This window comes from Micrasema longulum, unplaced genomic scaffold (assembly GCF_059751315.1).
Source record: "Micrasema longulum isolate JH-2025_06_02 unplaced genomic scaffold, ASM5975131v1 h1tg000402l, whole genome shotgun sequence".
NCBI lineage: Eukaryota > Metazoa > Arthropoda > Insecta > Trichoptera > Brachycentridae > Micrasema > Micrasema longulum.
The window spans coordinates 767,667-784,902 of NW_028277602.1; the positions used below are offsets into that span (position 1 = coordinate 767,667).

Consider the following 17,236-nt stretch of genomic DNA (forward strand, 5'->3'; position numbering starts at 1 on the left):
TTGTTATTTTTTGGTGTACTTTTTTTACACAGTACTGTAGTAGATTGTATGTAGTGTTACTTGAGAAAATCTATCAGTGCTAAAAAATATATATTTGAGAACTAGTTTCGCAAAAAAATAGAGATATTGGCACTGATAATTTTAAGTTACTTATCAACAAGTTGGAGACAAAAAGAAAGTTGAATAATGGTAGAAATAACGTATATGTGCCAAAAAAAACTCGTTTATCGGCAGGCTTATTCTATCACAATTTTGTTTCGTTAAAACGTTCGTCCGTCATATATTCACTTAATTCTAACGCAATTAAAACCATGTTTTGCTCTCGTTCCCTTCCATACGATACGAATGAATTTACGAAACTAATTAGTTACAGTATAAAGCCACAGATTTACTCGAACTTGGTGACTTTCGTAAAACTGCTTAGACATCAATGACATAATAACTATAGTCGGACATTTTGGTGTAGCTACCGACACGCGACGTTGAATAAAATATTTATTGTTTATTGACATTGATTACGAAGTATTTTTAACATAGGCCAATATTGCGGGTTTAAATAATTTTGTCGTTCTTCAAGTTTAGCAATATTATCCAATAAGACGTGATGTACAAATAAATTTTAATTAATTCGTGAGTGGTTTATTCGGGACAAATAAGGTCTAATCGACATCAAGGATAATATGCTGACATCTATAATGATATGAATGCTAAATCTATAACCGATGAACCGGGTTGTGATCATGTGGTAGTATTGCGGACTCAAAGATCAGAGGTCTGATTTCGAACCCTATTCTACCATTTTCTATTCCACTTACTTACGACTAAGGAAAAACAAATGTAAATAACAAGAACGCATTTTTTAATAAAAATCACTAGAAAATGCCATGGTTTAAAGTTGGTACATAATATTTTGTTAGTAATATTTAACAATTTAAAGATTTTTACAAAATACAGTAAACATACTTACTTCAATATTGAGAAAAAATATCTGTTTTGATAAAGAGTATCAATTATAATTGATGGCGAAATGCAATAAGAATATTTTTGTAGGTTCACTCAAAATCACCGAATCCCGTTTTTCACTTTTGTTCACCAAAAAATTCGAAGCACAAATTTATTTCAAAATGTTTTAAATCAATACCAACGCTAAATGGAAAAAACGTATTATTTCAGCTCGAAACATTACCTTAGAAATTCGTAAAATTCAATATCGCAAAGCGTAAGCTTTCCACATCCCACCGAACAAGGACATATTATGTAAAACATACTACAGCAAATCCTTACATCATAAGTCAATTACATCAAAGCGAAGTGTTCTTAGAAAACAGATAAAAAGAATTTAGAAAATTTGTTCATACTAAAATCCTAAAATTTTTAACTGTATTAAAATTTTAAAGGAAAGAAATGGAAAAAACTTTTTGAATTTATGATGGGTATAAATAATTTCATAATCAAATTCTTATTCGCACATAGTAGTGCATAGGGAACTACATTGGTATTCCAATTGCAGCGAATATTGATCATTATATATGATGGCACGATCATCGATTCTACGCTTTAAATCCAGTCCAGAAACAGTGAAATCATCATCACTATTCCTTTGCCGCACCTAATGGTGCACAGGGCACTGCATTGAACAGCAGCGTATCTTGATCGTTACACTAAGGTAGGTGACCAGTCTACACTTCAGGTGCCAGTCCAGGGACTGTGAAATATTATAATGTAAAAAAAAAACACCTTTGTGAATAAATATTTCATATGAACCATATCGAGAATCGAACCTAAGACCTCTTGCATGGTAGGCAAACGCACTGACAACTAAGCCACGAGACGGATTATATTTGCTATATTCATAGACAATGGTAAATAAATTATTGTGCAGGATATTTTTTCCCATATCTTAAAATATCTCAAATTTATATTATAAAAGTTACTGATGTAAAAATGTACTTATATAAACATTAAAAAAAGATAATTGAAAAATGTTTTATATGACCGATTAACCATTAGTTTTAATCAATACTAAATTAAGTTAACGATAAATACAGTAACATTAAAAAAAAGAGAATTACAAAAACGATCTTTCCCTAATTCGAAAACCAATTATAAATTAGAACTTTCAATACTTATGGTTGTCACCTTATATTTCACAAATTGTGAAGTTAAGAGAATCTTATTGCACAAAATGATTAACTACCGTAGACGATTACTCTTATCGACAATTATTTCTGGTTGGATATAATAATAGTAAATCATTTGTACACCTCGTGGTGCTGTGATTAGCGCATTCGGCTTACCACGCACGGGGTCCCGGGTTCAATTCGTAACAAGGCAGATAAAAATGATAATTTGAAGAGAACTTTTCTGTCAGATTACCATGCCAAATATAACAGATGATCGACACACGCAGCAATTGATGTGTTAATGCAATGCCATTTTCACCATTAGGCGCGAATAAAGAAATCTATGACGTTGAAAGAATAGTCGAGAAAAACAAATATGCACAATAAAAAGTAGTAATATGCATTTAAATATTTTTAACACATCTATGTCAATATATCTCACACTAAAACATGGTATTAAGCTGTTCACAATGCTTTTTTGGGATACATTATTTCAAAAAAGTGCGCTTGAATCTAACGCCGTGTTTGTCATATTAAATGCATATGGAACAAGACATACTTTAATACATTTATGATAAAATATTAAATTACAACGCAAATATGCAAATATAAGATAGGTAAAATACATAGGTCTAAAAAGAGATTTGATATTATTGAATCTGAAGTAGTGTGTTGTTCTTCGAAGATGTGGAAAACATACGGGACGTCTAAAGACACTCGCGCGAATACCATCGGGAAAATCACGTCGCGTAACTCGGAAAATTGAGAAAATGTTCTTACAAGACGTATGTCTATAAAATATACCTTACGACACAAGGTTCGCACTGTGGGAGAAGCACTTTGTCGATACCTATAACTGTTTGAACGGGACCGCGCGATTCAGAATGTGAAATCACACTGACGTTAGTGCGAGTTACGGCAGACCAACCTACACACTAGCGTTGCTAGTGGCTAGTGGCTGACGTACTAGTTAGACTGCGCTCGCACTTTCTGGGCTAACTTAAATTAGTTTACCAAAAATCATAAAATAAAACTCACTAAACCATGATATTTAGTTAAATAAAATCGATTGAACGCCCTATTTCAGAATGAATAAGTTCATTTTGTACTTTTTATTTTTATTTAGATAAGCGTATATTTTATTACTTATTTTTGATGAAAATAATACGTAGATAAATTTTTATACCTATATAAATTTTGATGTGAGTAACCGTTACTTAAAAATGAAATAGCCAACCGTACAGTAACTACAATTCTCTACACGACCACAATAATTACGACATATAATACATTTGCATTTTTAACAAAACTATTTTTTTTTTTAAATATATTTATGTCCGCCAACATAGGTTGTGCAGAAGTTTTATAAGTGTATTCACAATATTTTATCGATAATTATTATTTGTGCTGAAGTATTTTAATTGAAAATGTATTTTATTTTCTAGTATTAACCTTTAAATGACCCAAAATTATAATAAAATAAATAAAAATAAATTTGTTTTGAACCATTTATTTTTTATTTTTTCTATCGACCGGTTTCAAAGCTATACAAGCTTCTTTATCAAGTTTTACTGAACTAATGAACTCTATCCTATTTTATTTCATCAATGTTTACTAAATATTATGCTGCGCATGGAGCTAATAAATCAAATATTTTTTTCTTTTAAGGATGATGATTTAAGGAATTATAAAAAAATTATGTTTTTATATATATTGGTTTAAGGTAGATATGTTATATTATTTTATTGTTAAACACAAGTCAAGAAAGTTTATGTTTTAATATTTTTCTATTTCTATAGTAAATTTTATTCCTTTGCGTGGTGAATTTAGGTAGAAAAAATAAATAATAATCGGTTAAAAACAAAGATGTATTTATTGATTGTATTATAATTTTAGGTTATTTAAAGTTTAATACCAGAAAGTTAAAATTAATTAGTTTTGAAAAACAATTAAAAATTCAAATATTGATTGGTTCTACACTTTTGTTTTAACTCTTTACTCTTGTGTGTATAATTATTTTATAAATTTATTATTGCCTTATATTAATATTTATATAAACCATGAAGTTAACTGGTTAACTTTCCTTTTAAAGCACTTTCTTATTTTTTTTCTTTTTTTCCTCTTTTTTAAAAACAGCTATTTTCTTTTATAAAGGTAAATATTTTTATTTGTTACAGGTGTACTATTTCTTTTTTTATATATAAATACTGCCTACCATTGAAACTTTTCTCGGTGTTTTTGTTATTTTTTAAATATTATGCTCTTTACGTTGTATTTTTTTTCACTGGTTTTATTGTAATTATGTAAAAGGTTCATGGAACCGTAAATAAATAATAAAATAAATAAATTATAATGAATACCCACAAAAACAGTGATTCAAAAAATAAAATTTATACCTAAAATTAGCCTAAAAATACTGAAAAGCTGACTGAAAATGTTAGTAAAATGCAGTTAAAATAGTTCTGAATCTAGCCAAAGTAATTAAAAACAGTTTAACTTGCTCTTTTGGCATAAAAAAAATCAAGTATATATATATATACAATACATATAAATTCGCTTGTTGTATTTAAAGAAAAATACTTACCTGCTAAATTATATTTGCAGCGAACGTATATACGTCTGCTTATATAATACTATAATATGTAACATGGAGGTAACCACAGAACATTGTAGTGAAAAAATATTTCGTGTTAACCCAGTAGGGGATCAACCGTGGTTTGCACGTTTTATACTGACAGTGTTTGGTGTAAAGACATTTTAATAAATAAAACGTTATTTCGACAACTTTTAATTTGGGACATTTCGCCAGTGAATGGCTTTTCAGCGCCTTATCCGCAGCTAATGTGAATGGAATTTCACCAGTCTGAAGATGTCTGTATCGACAAAACCCGGTCTCTGGTGAACAAAACTAATAAACGCGTTATATTTCTTACATCACTTATACTATTAGCGGTGATAATTTATAATAATCGGCCGTGGGAAATACTTTTCATATATCCAAGCATTTGATTTGCCTAGACACATTGAGCGCACTATAGTTCTATATTATATGATATGACTAAATACTCTATTCATAATGAAGAGGTCCCCCGCGTATTCGATTTGTGCGGGAGGTCATCCAGTTACAAGACTGCTTATGCATAATTCTTCAGTCTTATCACGTTCCTAATAACGACAGGTAGCAGGTAACAGGTAGCGAATGGCCATAAACTAGTACCATAGCCCTCACCTCCCAGCTACATAATTTATATAAACTTCTGCCAAATCAATTCCTATCTCAGTCCCACCTTCACAACACAACGATAAAATTAAAGAGACAGAAACAGTACACAAACGCAGATTAAATTATTATATAAATATAAACATGCATGACGTGATCGCCACGTGCTATGATTAGTAAAAAAGCTTACGTAAATAACTGGCCACGCATTGTAATCTCTCGCTAATGTTATGATTATTGTTTAATAAATGGTAGTACAAATAAATCAACACAAAAAAATGTTTTAAAAAGTCAAAAAGTAATAATTTTTACAATAAGAAAAAAATAATCAAATATTGATATTGCACAACGAACATGTTGATATTTTACACAATCGCAAAAATATTACAGAATGTGTAGCGATCACTTCAACCATCCAATGATAGGTTATAGTAAGCCCAATGTAAAAATGACTAGACTTCTATATGCCTACAAAATTGTTGCATACCTTTACAATTTTAGTTGGTTTCGAGAATAAATAAATAAAAACAATAAGCCAATGTAAATTATATTCTACTCTGTAGTATTCGAATTTACATATGGTATACAACATGGTGGCCCTTAAAAATAGTAATAGTATCTTCCGAATAATGATAACATTTCATTTGAATTATTCTATTATTTAGTAAATCGGATTATTTATTTATTTTAAAAACATAAACGGCTAATCCGGCTTTTACAAACATTTGTAATATTAACATATTTGGCTTAATATATTTTTTTTTTTAAACATGAATTTCCTTATACTTTATAAAAATAAAAAAAAACAAAAATTATACAAGATTTATATTAAAAAAATTATACAGCATATTCAGTAGAAAGTTTAAATAATAAAACATTCTACAGTAAAAACAACAAGAAAATCATAAGTACTGTTTCACACAGCTAGGCAAAGTGAACAAAAAACTGCATATATATATTATGAAATGCATGAATAAAGAAAAAAAATTATCATTCACCATCTTTGAAAAAGTTCAAACGGTTTGTTCTATGGGAACAATACCCTACACTAAATACATCAGATACGTGGGAATAACTATTGCTGAGTTCATGAAGTCTATTTAAATACGGCATTACAAGTATACACTGTCCGTGAATTGTTGCTACAAAACGGTGGCACCTGTCGAGTCATTCTTCCAGGCACCCTGAAGTTGATGAGAGATAATAGTTCAGGACAATCCCATATTGAATTTACAATTTTGAATAAATTTAAAAGGTCTATAATTTTTCTTCTATCGTCAAGCTTTAACAAATTTAATGTTTTTAGTAAAAAATCGTAATTTAAAAATTCATGACTGATTCTATATTATGTTATGTCTATTATGTTTGTAACTACATAACCTATGTATTTATTTATTTTTTTAAAATATTTAATGTTGTTTCTTTTTTCGGATTGTTAATCTCAATATTGATATTGTATCAAATAACATATCATTATTATTTATTTAAGGTTACTATATTTTTTTCCTTCCTAATTAATTAACACGGGCACAGCCGAAAAAGCCAAAACAAGTTAGTGAATGTGTAAACAAATGTAATTTGAAATGAATAAGTAAATATTGTGACATTTGTCGTTTGTTTCTCAAATCGGCTCTACAAAATAACAATTTTCACGAAAACGGAATGCAAACACTCGTGACTCGTGATTCATGGTCCCAGGAATCCTTTCATTTGTTTTGCTGAAGTATATTTTTAAAGCCACTTAGTAATATTTTCGTGAATTCCCTAACCAAAAAAGATATTCAGGACGAGTGTAAATGGAATGATGAAGTCACTGACGCAAATGAACACTCAATAAATATTATATTAATTCCAAAGAACAATTGTCCATCAACCTGTTTTTTTTATTCACGAGACGATCTAGTTTTATCTTAAGGCTGGAGTCGGTTAGCTTTCTGAACCTTGGATCAACCGAAAGACACAAGCTTAACCTTGCTAGGTCAGTGATCAAAGAATTGTTCTTAATTCAGCTGAGTGAACTGGGAATTGGGCTGAGTCACGTCACGGCATCATGAGATGAAGGTACAGTACCCACTACCTACATCTGGTCCTCGGATGGGGGTAAACGTGCCAAAAGGGTAAACAAACTCGATTTTTATGGGGCTACTGCGTTACCAAACCCACTTCACCGGACGAACAAACCGTCGGTGGTAAAAACATCAGCAAATATGACTAATACACTAAAATAAGTTCATAATTTAATTACTACATTAACAACGTGGAACATCCCATATTTTATAATTGACTTACGGTAGACGGTTTTTTTATTTATTTATTTTATTTATAGGGGATATCAACAGAAATACATGTAACAAAAATATAACAAATAAAATATACAGAGAATAAAACCAATGACAGATATCCACAAAAATACATACATTAAATACACGCACAATACATACTAGTGTGTTTGTGTGAGTGTGAGTAAGAGGGTGGGTGAGTGGGTGTTATATTGGAATGAGGGTGGACATGTGTGTAAATATTAATGCACAAGTGTCAAAAATATAAATATATATAAAATATTAAGAATTAGAGATAAAATAAAATAAGATAAAATAAGACTTTATCATTGAAACTAAGTATAAGACAAAAAAGTATTTTTTAAGACGCACATTTTAAATGTCATTTTTTTAGAATCAAATGGATCAATAAAGGGAAAGTTCAAATTATATTCACGAGCAAAACGTATAAGTGGAGAGTTCTGGGCATAGTTCGTACGAACTGCTGGCACATGAAATAGAGAGAGATATTTTTTTTAAATCATTCTGATGTTTTACCTATTAATTTCGTAAAGTGTCAAACAATCGGTTTAGTTATACTCTTCTTGATGGCTAATAAATATAAATAAAACTGAAAAGAATGTCAATGAATTACTTTTACAAAAAAACTTTTATGTCGTTTTTAAAAAACATTTATTGTTTATTAACTTGTATAAAACACTTCAATTTACAAATCGCAAAAGTATAAATTTATTTGGTTTATACAAATTTAATAGAAAATTAGTCGTGTTTACAAATACAGTAATAAAATCATTTAATATGTGCAAATATTAGGAAGGTACGCTAGTAAAGTGAATATTTTTACAAAATAAACATTAGTTTAGTTTATTCAGATAAAAAGTGTACAATATTACAACAAAATACAATTTTTATCTATAATTTAATACATATATTTACATAATTGTTCCCATTACGTAAAAGAAAAATTAATCCTTAAAAACATAATTTCAAATTGTGTAATATGCTAACGACATAAATAAAATGTAGTATTTATTTATTCATACAAAGATTCATATTACACAAAAATTATGAAGTATCCCTATACCTATATGTTGTTATAATTTTAAACCAAAAATATTCGCTATAGAAGCAAGACAGATCTGATGTTATAACACTCATAAATATAGAATAGAAAAAAAAATATTTATACGGATTAACAATTTAGACAAAAGCAAACATAACATTCGTTTTCCCAAATCCGAATTATAATAAAAACGGAAAAAAACTTTTTTTAATTAAATATGTACTACAGATGTTTTGCAATCATCCAAATGCATGTTAAATATTTACAAATATGCGATTGTTAGTAAAATAATAAGTATAAAAGTATATTGTAGAATCAACCAGCGCCGCGATTATGAACGCTCTCTTCGTCGCTACATATCGTGACGGTAAAAACTAACATCAATATTTATGTACAAAAGTATGAAAATTCAAAGTATTTTCGTCGGTAATGGAAATGTTTTTAAAAAAAAATTAAACATTTTGTATTTGTCATCGTGGAAAATTCATTTTACTAGGTAGATAAAATTGAAGATAAATTTTAACTTCCCATTAGAGGGCCTCACCCAGGCCCCTTTGATCAGAACTGCGTGAAAATTTTTAAAGTATTATTTTTAAAAGTATTATTTTTAGATTTTTACTTATCTTACAGTCAGTTAACCAAAATGAGGTATTATAGTATAATATGAGAATCGCATTATTACTTTAATCGCTTATAATATAGGTACGAAGGTACGCATCCTTTATAAGCCTACCATTATTGTGAGCAGATCCTATCAGCATTGACATAATGCAAAGAGCTAACGGGGTTCTGAATTTCCGATACATTTCCCTGATCAAGTTTGTATGTCTCCAAACAGTTTGATACGTTTTGCGGAGCATCTCGCAGAACTGTCTCTACGGAATATTGGATCCAGGAACTGCCGTCATATTATGTGGGTATTACTGTTAGGGTAAATAGATGCGCAAGTCGATGTGAACTGGGGCAAATATAATAAGATACTCAGCACAATAGAACAAGGCACTAGACGCGATCGACAGAAAACGATAATATTTTAAATACGATATAGAATGAAGACTGAAGAGTTAAGACGCGGACTACGTAAACATATCAAACTAATGCAGGATATTATTTGTACTACTCGTATATGCTTATGTTTCAGTAAGTCTTAGTGCCTTTTGAGCATAAATGAATAAAAAAATAGTTCATATCGTCATCATGACAACTTGATAAGCACAAAAGTATATCAACCAATTGATTCTTGGGAGAGTTACATTTGTATATTTTTTAAACCTGGAATATAAATCCTTTATACACAACCTTTTTTAGATCCAATATAAAAAAGTCAGTGTCGCATTTTTCGCACACCTGTCGTTGTTCTACGATCACAACGATATATTTTCAGTCATTTATTTAGTAACATTATCGTGCTTTAATTATTTAATAATTAAATTATCTTGCAAACAAATTTTGAATCGGGTTGCAGTCCCGTGGCTCTAGTGTTTCGGACTTACGGATCAGGGGTCCGAATCGAACCCCACTCTAATTAACTAACTAACTAACCATCACGCCATTTCCCCGGAGGGGTAGGCAGAGAGGATAGAACGCCACACCACTCTGTCCTGGCACACTTCCTTTGCTTCCTTCACATTCATACATCTTCTCATGCACGCACGTCGATTATTCCGACTTTTCACATGACCACTTTCAAGAATTTGTTGTACTTGATCATGCCATGTCTTTCTCGGCCTTCCTCGACTTCTACAACCAGACACATTCGCATCATAAATCTTTTTAGCCGTTCTTTCATCATTCATTCGCTCCACATGACCGAACCATCGCAAAAGACCTTTCTTAATTTTGTCGATAATGCTTAACTCAGCCTTGCATTCTGCTCTAATTTCGACATTAGGGCACCTATCATACATTGTTTTTCCGCACATTCGCCTGAGGGATCGCATTTCAACAGCATTCAGTCTACTTTCGTCCCTTTTTTTCCAACTCCATGCTTCGCTTCCATACATTAGGGTTGGTACCAGAACTCCATTATGAACTGCTAATTTAGCCTCTTGCGATAGACACTTATTTGCTACGACAGACTTTAAGGCACCATTAACTCTGTTACCGGCACTAACCCTCCTTTCAATATCCTTGTCCATATTTCCATCTCTAGTAAACATACTACCCAGATATACAAATTCTTCGACCTGTTTCAAACTATCTCCAGTTACTACAATCTTACATTCAGTCATAGTTACATTTCTTTCAAAGACCATGACGTTCGACTTTTGCACATTCATTAGCAAATCACTCTCCTTGCACACTTCGTAAACCTTTGTAACCAAGGATTGCAGTTCCTCTTCGCTGTCAGCTAGGAGGACTGCGTCATCGGCGTACAGAAGGCAACTGACAGTTAGATTACTCATTTTCGCTCCCACATCCATACTTTTCAATTCTTTCATACATTTATCCTATCTCTGCCTACCCCACTCTACCCTAACTTAATTCTCAATTTCTAATAGCGAGTTATATACAAATCGTTGAAAATGGCTTCAAAATTTAAATATTTACTAGATATTAATTGAATAATTAATTGAACAGTATAAAACGCTTAAAATATTATGATGCTCTTATCAGGATGAAAAAAAAGGCAAAATTAACTTTTTTATGATTACTTCAAATAGTGATGACCGAACAAATAATGTTAAGATGTTTTACAAATAAACAATGACTCATTATTTTAAGGAAAATGTAAATGAAAGGTATTTTAGATCAACAAAATTTCCGGGTAAGTTAAATGATGAAACAATATTGATTTAAACACGACGCCTTATTTGTCAACAGCGCAACTACATTTTGTACTTAAATGAATATAATAGAACTACATATTAATGATTTTAGTACAGAGAAAAGAAACAAGGACTGGGGAATGGCGGGTAATAAGTCATTGTTTTGTGTTCCCTGTAATTACTTCGTAATAATTAGTAATTAAGGTTTTTTAAAACGGCGTCTCGCGCTGAAGTGAAGTCGACGGGTTGCTCAAGTGGCGCGCCCGCAAACAATACACCTTTGCGTAGTCGGAAAAGCCTGCGAAACGGTGGAACAGGCACACCAGCCGCTGCGGAGTGCAGAGTATTCTCACTTCTCACCGAAAATGGAGCGGAGATGTACCTCCATTGATAACATGAGAGCGCCGTAACACAGCCAACAAGCTTAGTATTTTAATTACTCACACTATTACCGCAATAAACCCGCGTTATACTGGTTATTATAAATTGTGTTGGATCAAAAAATACATACACACACACACACACACACACACACACACCGCCACCGGCTGGTTTCATTCACACGGCTGCTTTCTACCGTTTTGCTCGAGTTCGCTTCATATTTTGGATTTTTTCTTTATTCATGTTAATTATGATGCCACTTGCTCCGCCCATTTTTTTCACTTAACACGCGAATGACACAGATGCGCTAATTGCACAAATAATAAATTAATCAAAAACATATGTAGGGAAGAAGTTCAGTATTTTTTTTTTATTATTATTAAATAAATTATCTGTTAGGACTCTACTTTGGTACAAATTAATTTGTCAGCATGCGTCGCACTCCGAGTATAAACTCAAGTTGGTACATGATTACAACACCAGGTTTACTAGTATGGAAGGGCTAGCTGTTCCTAGATACTGCAACAAATATGTATTGTATAATCAGCGCTGTGATTTTTTGATGTTTTGTAATTTTTTATATTTTTTATTAAGATTGACATACGTGCATATGTATATAAATTTAAGAGAAACGACAGAAATAAATAATAAAAAAGCAGTTAACAATACATAGATAACATATGCAATTCACAATTTGTCGTCCAACTAGACAATGGTCTGTTCTAAGACTAGTAAATTGTGAATTTACTGGTTTGCAATGGAACATAGTAATAATAGAGATACACAAAAAATCAATTACAGTAAGCATCAAAGAGAAATATATTTTATGTTGGATTCACTGGATAGCCATAGCCTAGAGTACATATTTTTTTTGTAGTCCTGTGCAGCAATCCACTTGGACAAACGTATTCAAGCTAATTGAAATTACTCCGCGTGCGACGTCACAATTTCCCGTCGGTGAGTTTGTTGATTGGTGAATTGGCTTCCAGTAAACCGGAAATCTATCACAAAATTATATCATCGGTTGATTCAGAAGAACTAGTGACGTCTTTCAAAGTAGTTTGTTTTTATTTAAATACTTTTTTATACATTTTCAAGAAACTACGCTGTACAATAATTTAATGGTCTAATTTTTAACCGTGCGTAAGAAAACTTTAACATCTCATTTCCCGTAGCACTAAACTTCCTCATTGAACGACGCGGTTTAAAAAAAACTAAATGTTAACATAGGTACACAAGAAAATAATAAATGTGTTCGCGCTACAAAATAAAATTGGCGGCGAATAAAATAAACAGGAAAATGTGTAAACAACAACGAACCATCACGCCGTTTCCCCGTAAGGGTAGGCAGAGAATATAGAACGGCACATCACTCTTTTTTTGCATACTACTCTCGCTTCCTCTACATTTATACGTCTTCTCATGCACGCGCGCCGATTATTCTGACTTTTGACATGTCCATCTTCAAGTATTTGTTGGATTTGGTCATGCCATATCTTTCTTGGTCTTCCTCTATTTTTTTTATTTTTTTTTGCACCACAACAGGCCAGGAGGCCTAATTACAGTGGTGAATTACATCACAGAGCACCCAGGCTTGAGAAAAATCACATTTCTGTATCCATCAAAATAATTCGCATTGTAAATATTTTTAGCCGTTCTTTCGCTGTCCATTCGCTTTACATGTTCAAACCAGCGCAGAATTTCTTTCTTGATTTTGTCGATAACGCCTTACATAACTTACATAATGCACGGATCTCAACATTTGTGCATCTATTGTACATAGTTTTATCACACATTCGCCTGAGAGGTCGCATTTCGACAGCATTCAGCCTACTCGTATCCAACACGTGTAAACAAAACCCTTTTTAAAGCGAAACGAGAAAGTATATTTGAATATACACGCCTAATGAGATATTAACATTCGAGGAGATGAAAAACCTATGCTGTACCCGCCCGCGATTTAATCAAAAGGAAATAATTAATTTCACCGTGGCCGTATTCGCGAAATAGAATATTGTATGCGTGGTTTACCATTGAAATAAGAACATTTTCCAAAGTATCGCATAATCAAGAGAGAATCTGTTAGACTTTAACCCGATGACTGCAACGTAACGCTAGCAATGAATAGACTGCATTGAGTAAGTAGCCATTCGTAATTATAGTCTTAATTAATATTTCTTCCGTGATGGATTGCTCTGGGCAAAGACAGCAGTATGAATACGCAGTTTCCATCGTGATATTCAGTATCTCGGAAAACAACAGCCATTCATGTAAAATAATCAGTATATTTAGACATATATTTTTGCACGCGTTGTATAACTAACCAGTAAAAAAATAAGATAGTAGAAGTGACAGGCGTAAATACGTACATTGACTTTTAACTAGTAGGCACTTGCGGTAACACATAAAAACTAGTAAAATAATATTGGCACAGCGACGTCAATTTAATCTAAAATGGCGCATGACTGAGTATAGTAAAAAATAATTAAATGAAATTGATCCGCGATGAACATGTTGCAAAAATAAACAAAAATTCAATTACGTTTATTTCAAAGCGTTGTTAGGCTATTATGTGGGTTATTTCCCATGAAAAAAACCTTATGAAAAGTTATTGTTGAGTCATAAAATATAACTTACTATAATGGTAAAAATTTCATCACCACAATTGCAGCCATCTTGAAACAACATTAAGATATACATAATTTTATAATAAGTCTATGAGATTATCGCTGGAAAATAATAGATAAACAGGATGAGCTTCCTTACAAAATAGAATAATTTTTTTACAAATCAATGGAGAAAAATCTCAAATATGACAAAAGGTTTATTCCAAACCTCAAACTTAAGTCCTTCTAATTGCCAATCAGGCGTTCGATCTATCAAGTTAAAATGAATAAATTCATATTGCCATAATAATAATATTACTTCTATCACCCACTATATCAATCTTCATGTTCTTTAGGACAACCAAAGTGTAAATTTAATATCCGATTCCTTTATTCTTTGCATGAAACATGAATACTGCATAAATATAAAAATAATATTAAAACGTAGACATGCCCTATACTATATTTTTATATATTTTAAATATTTTTAAAAGTTGTGACACGAAATCGTACCCATAGTTACTAAGTTTGTTAATTTTAATACTAAGGCTGCATTCAACGATCATGCATATGCTACCAAAAATTAGAGGATACTCATTGTTGGTACATGAAAAAGTTTATATTTTAACGTTAACAATCAATGTTCGTTTTTGGTGAATCCCAATTAAATTCTTCCCTTAAATTCCTTATTATTTCTACCCATTCATTTATTTTCACTGGATTTGAAATTACCAATGAAAAGTTACACATTTTTTTACAATTTTAATCCGAAAGGTTTTTACACACTTTCATGACACAAGCAGGCGTTTAAAGTCAAAGAACGACTAAATACGCATTGGGCACGACTGAGCGTTTGGGCGTGAGTAAAGTGTCATCATTTTTGAGGGCTCAGGGCATGTCTATGTGTATTAATATGTCAATGAATACTGCTATACTTTCGCCTTTTTGAGTCAAATAAACACACAAGTATATAAACATATTAATTTAATTTGATATTATCTATGTTTTTGTTTTTTAAAAAAGACATAATGTTACCACATTGTAACAGAGATGGAGAACATTAAGATAAGGTAATTTGGAAGTCTAGGCATTTACAGGGCTTATGACCTGTCAGAAGCCACATACACCAGCACACGGTTTAACATTTACCATTCTGCCTATGTTTCAACATCCACCTTTCCTCAACTCTTCCACGTATTGATCTCTGTCATGTAAAAGAGGTAAAAAAAAAACCTCCAATTGATGTGGGTGAGATTCATCTGGCTGAATTATTTCACAGCCAAGACTTGGCATTGATTGCTGCCAATCATAAGCCCTGTAAATGCCCGGACTTCCATATCCTTCTCTAAAGTGTTCTCCATGTCTGTTGTATTAAGTTTATTTTAGGAAATCTGAGGAAATGCTGATCTGGGGTTACTCCGTATGGGTCCGCTGACGAAAAGATTTTTTAAGGCCGAGTAAACAAAAAAAACTTTTTTTTTTACTATTTCATTATCATTGTTATATTTTATTCTTTTACAAGTGGAATGATACGGAGTGGCTTTTCATGGGTACGCTTTTTTTCTTATTTTTTGGCATTGCATTTAGTTATACGTATATAGAAAATTATAAATGGCCTATAATCTTGGATTGTTTGTAAATATTGTATTGGCTGTTGTTTTCTTTTTAGTAAATAAATAAAATTAAAAATTAAAATAACATTTTTATGTTAAATGTATTCGCTGAGTTATTTTATCACAGAAAATGCAAGCGAGTAAATTTTTCCCAAAGCGCAAATTCAATCTTCTTGAATTTCATCATAATCTGATTTAAAACGACAAACTTCTTGGGTAGAATTTTAAAATTTCAAGAAGTACATTTTATGTTAATATAAAGTGGAGTTTCAGTCGAAGTAAAATAAGTTGCGAGGAGTTATAGAAGCATAAAAATTACTCACAGCAACATAACAGCTCAGTTAAATTCCAATAGGAATAAACTTATATAATTTTTTTTTTGGGATTTGTGATTTAATGATTCTCAAGAATTTCTTTTCTTTTTTTTTTTTTTTTTAAACACATAACTTTAAAGGTTAAGTTTTTTGTCGGCTTCGTGGTGTAGTGGTCAGCGCGTTTTGCCTTCCATGCAAGAGCCCTCGGGTTCGATTCCTAACATGGTTGACATGAGATATTTATTTAAAAAGGTGTCTTTACACTAGAATATTTCATAGACCCTGGACTGGCACCTGAAGCTTAAGATTGATTATCTACCTTTATGTAACAAAAATGATCAAGATACGCTGCAACTGGTGTACCAATGCAGTGCCATATGCACCGTAAGGTGTGGAAAAGGAATGATGATGATAATGAGTTTTTTTTAAGGTTTTAATTCATATTACATGTTCTCAAAATCAATAGAGTTAATCAATGATTCATTTACAATTTTGAACCACCAAGCGGTTAAGTTTTTTGCAACGAAAAGCGTTTCCACTCAAAACTCACGAATTATTTTGCTTTCAATCGACAGAAATTTTCAATATTAATTGGTTTTTACGGGATTTTAATGCTATTTTTAGCTACTCGCAATAGAACTCGATAAAACTAGCCGTAAACAACGAATTAAAATTTCACAAGTGAATCATGGTTTTTTTATTCAAGCAAGCAATCTATAAGATGAGGGTTCATTTTTATCAGCTAGTGGATATGTACATTGACTCTTAAATCAGGAAAAAAGTCTTCTTGCTATTCTTTGCTATATTTGTTTCTAATACGTCTTCATTTGCCCAAACTTTATCATGACCTACGCATCATACACTTATTA

The 17,236-nt window shown here is 31.5% G+C and overlaps 1 protein-coding gene across 5 annotated transcripts in view; it reads right to left on the reverse strand.

The window, feature by feature from the left end:
• Csk (C-terminal Src kinase) overlaps window positions 1–17,236 on the reverse strand; it is a 125,427-nt gene that overhangs the window by 71,375 nt on the left and 36,816 nt on the right. The window contains exons 1-2 of one of the 5 annotated variants that reach the window (XM_088225935.1): window positions 2,933–3,056; window positions 968–1,146 (exon numbers count right to left, since the gene is read on the reverse strand). The exons of 1 other annotated variant lie outside the window; for it this stretch is intronic. The gene's annotated coding sequence lies outside the window, so the exon portion shown is untranslated. Of the gene's footprint in view, window positions 1–967; window positions 1,147–2,823; window positions 3,057–17,236 lie in introns of those variants that run through there. 3 more of the 5 variants (XM_088225932.1, XM_088225934.1, XM_088225933.1) reach the window with 3 other exon arrangements.